Raw genomic sequence first — 3,269 nt, 5'->3', positions numbered from 1 at the left:
GGATTCTCACACCGAGAGGAAAGAAAAACACACACCCACCAACCTCCATCCACACGATATCAACCTACTCTCAGAGATACAGAGAGAGGTATGGATATAATATATATATAGATAGAGAGAGAGCATGAGAGAGAGCAAGACAGAGAGACCGAGAGGCATGCACGCGTATGTGTGTGACAGAAAGAGTGTGTGTGTGTGAGTGAAAGTGTGAGACAGAATGAGAGAGCCCGTGGGTGTAAATGTGAGTGACTGTATGTGTCTAAGAGAGACTGTGTGTATCTGTGTGATAGAGAGAGTGTATGTGAGTGTGAGAGAGAGAGAGAGAGAGAGAGTGTGAGTGAGAGTGTGTGAGAGAAAGTGTGTGCATGAGAGTGTGAGTGTGTGCGTGAGTGTGTGCGTGACAGTGTGTGTACGAGAGTGTGCGTGAGAGAGAGTGTGTGAGAGTGTATGTGCGAGTGTGTGCGAGTGTGTGCGAGTGTGTGAGACAGTGTGCGTGAGTGTGTGTGTGTGAGAGAGTGTGCGAGTGTGTGTGTGTGTGAGAGAGAGTGTGCGTGTGTGTGAGAGAGTGTGCGTGAATGTGAGAGAGTGTGTGAGAGAAAGAGAGAGTGTGTGTGAGAGAGAGTGTGCGTGAGAGTGTGTGTATGAGAGTGTGTGCATGAGAGTGTGTGTGAGAGAGAGTGTGTGCGTGTGAGAGAGAGTGCGTGTGAGAGAGTGTGCGTGTGAGAGAGTGTGTGTGAGTGAGAGTGTGCGTGAGAGTGTGCGTATGAGAGTGTGTGCATGAGAGTGTGTGCATGAGAGTGTGTGTGAGTGTGAGAGAGTGTGTGTGAGAGAGAGTGTGCGTGAGAGTGTGTGTATGAGAGTGTCGTGCTTGAGAGTGTGTGTGAGAGAGAGTGTGCGTGAGAGAGAGAGTGGTGTGTGTGAGAGAGAAAGAGAGAGTGTGCGTGCAGGTGAGAGAGAGTGTGAGTGAGTTAGTGCATGTGTGCGAGAGTGTGTGCGTGTGAGAGAGAGGGTGTGTGAGCGGGGTGAGGAGGAGGGGAAGGGAATTGAAGATCAAACCATTCAGTGGGGAAGACCTGAAACACTATATAGCCCCACTGCAACAAAAACTAGAGGGATTACAGCAACCCGGTGCGAGGGATTGCAACAACAACGGGCAGTTCTGGGGAACTGCGACAGCTCCAGGGATTCTGAGCAGTTGCAACAACAACTTTGACAAGTTTCCCGAATGCACAGAGACAAGGCGGAGAGACAGGAAATGAGAAGAAGGAATCTACAAATCGAAGTTCAGTGTGGGGCAAGGATGTGGCAAACGCAGGATAATTGCGGCAAATGTGAAGTCCATTTTGGCAGGATGCGTTAAAAGATTAGATTAGATTACTTACAGCGTGGAAACAGGCCCTTCGGCCCAACAAGTCCACACCGACCCGCCGAAGTGCAACCCACCCATACCTCTACATTTACCCCCTTACCTAACACTACGGGCAATTTTAGCGTGGCCAATTCACCTGACCTGCACATCTTTGGACTGTGGGAGGAAACCGGAGCACCCGGAGGAAACCCACGCAGACACGTGGAGAACGTGCAAACTCCACACAGTCAGTCGCCTGAGGCGGGAATTGAACTCGGGTCTCTGGCGCTGTGAGGTAGCAGTGCTAACCACTGTGCCGCCGTGCCGCCCAAAGGCCAGTGTATTATCTCAACGAGAGCTCTGTGATGCAGAGGGATCTGGGCTGTCCGAGGGCAGGAATCACAGAAGGGTGGTTTGCTGGTACGTCAAACAATTGGGAAAGCTCGTAGGATTGTATCATTCACCATGAAGGGACACAAAGTAAAAAGATTGCTTCAGATTGTGCGGAGACCTCAACTGTTCACAGAAACAACAAAGTTGACACATTTCTTGATAGCACAGAGATGGGTCTTGAAACCTGACGAGGACACAAAGAGGCTACGAAGAGATTTGATGATGCAATTCTCTCAGAGGGTCTGCTCATGTTGGAACTCTCTCTCTCCCTCTCTCTCTGTGTAACTGGTGGTGGAGGGGCGGGGAGGGTTGGGAAAAACCGGACTCGTTGGAGGTGGTGAGATCTGTGACAAGCAAGGGGGTGAAAGGTTATCGGGGGTAACGGAGAATGGGGACACAAAGCGACAATGCAGATTAGCCACATTTCAGGATGAGTTCTGGAGCAACTCAGTTCTGGAGTTCTCCTGCCTTCAACCCCCAAAACGACGTCCAACTCCTTTTCGTAGAGTCACACAGCATAGAAACAGGACCCTTGCTCCAACCCGCCCATAATCCCCGAAATAAACTCGTCCCACCTGCCTGCTCCTGGCCCATATCCCTCCAAACCTTTCTATCCATGGACTTATCCAAACACTTTTTAAACGTTGTGACTATACTACACACACACTGCTCGCTCAGGGAAGTTCATTCCACACATGAATCATCCTGTTGTAAAAAATATTGCTCCTCATGTCACTTTTAAATCTCTCTCTACTCTCACTTTTAAAATGTGCCCACTCATCTTTTCATCATCCATCTTAGGGGGAAAAAAATATCTATCATTAAGGTGCGGCTCCAGTGGTGCAATCGGTCAGCGCGTGGGGTACTTATATGTCATGGGCGGCACGGTGGCACAGTGGTTAGCACTGCTGCCTCACAGCACCAGAGACCCGGGTTCAATTCCCGCCTCAGGCAACTGACTGTGTGGAGTTTGCACGTTTTCCTGTGTTTGCGTGGGTTTCCTCCGGGTGCTCCGGTTTCCTCCCACAGTCCAAAGATGTGCAGGTTTGGGTGAACTGGCCGAGCTAAATTGCCCGTCGTGTTAGGTGAAGGGGTAAATGTAGGGGAACAGGTCTAGGCAGGTTGCTCTTCGGAGGGTCAAGGTGGACTTCTCGGGCTGAAGGGGCCTGTTTCCACACTAAGTAATCTAATTAACTCGATCAATATCTCCTCACGATTTTATAAATTTCTCTAAGGTCACCTCACAACCTCCTATGCTGCCAGTGATAAAAAAAGTTTCCCTATAACGCTAACCCTCTATTCCCAGCAACATCCTGGTAAATCTCTTCTGAAGCCTCCCCAGCACTTTTGAACAATATTCAATGTTTTGACTTCGATCTTGACCTGTCTCTAGTCCCGGTCAGGATATAACAGGTCGATACGAGGTAAAACATCCTCCTGCCGCAAACTAAATTATCATTCTTTTAAACTTAAGAGTAAATACAGTCCCATTCCTGCTTCCCAAGTACAGTTTCTGTGTCCACAGTCA

The sequence above is a fragment of the Chiloscyllium punctatum genome, unplaced genomic scaffold (genome assembly GCF_047496795.1).
Source record: "Chiloscyllium punctatum isolate Juve2018m unplaced genomic scaffold, sChiPun1.3 scaffold_1583, whole genome shotgun sequence".
Classification (NCBI taxonomy): Eukaryota; Metazoa; Chordata; class Chondrichthyes; order Orectolobiformes; family Hemiscylliidae; genus Chiloscyllium; species Chiloscyllium punctatum.
This window is presented reverse-complemented; position numbering follows the sequence as displayed.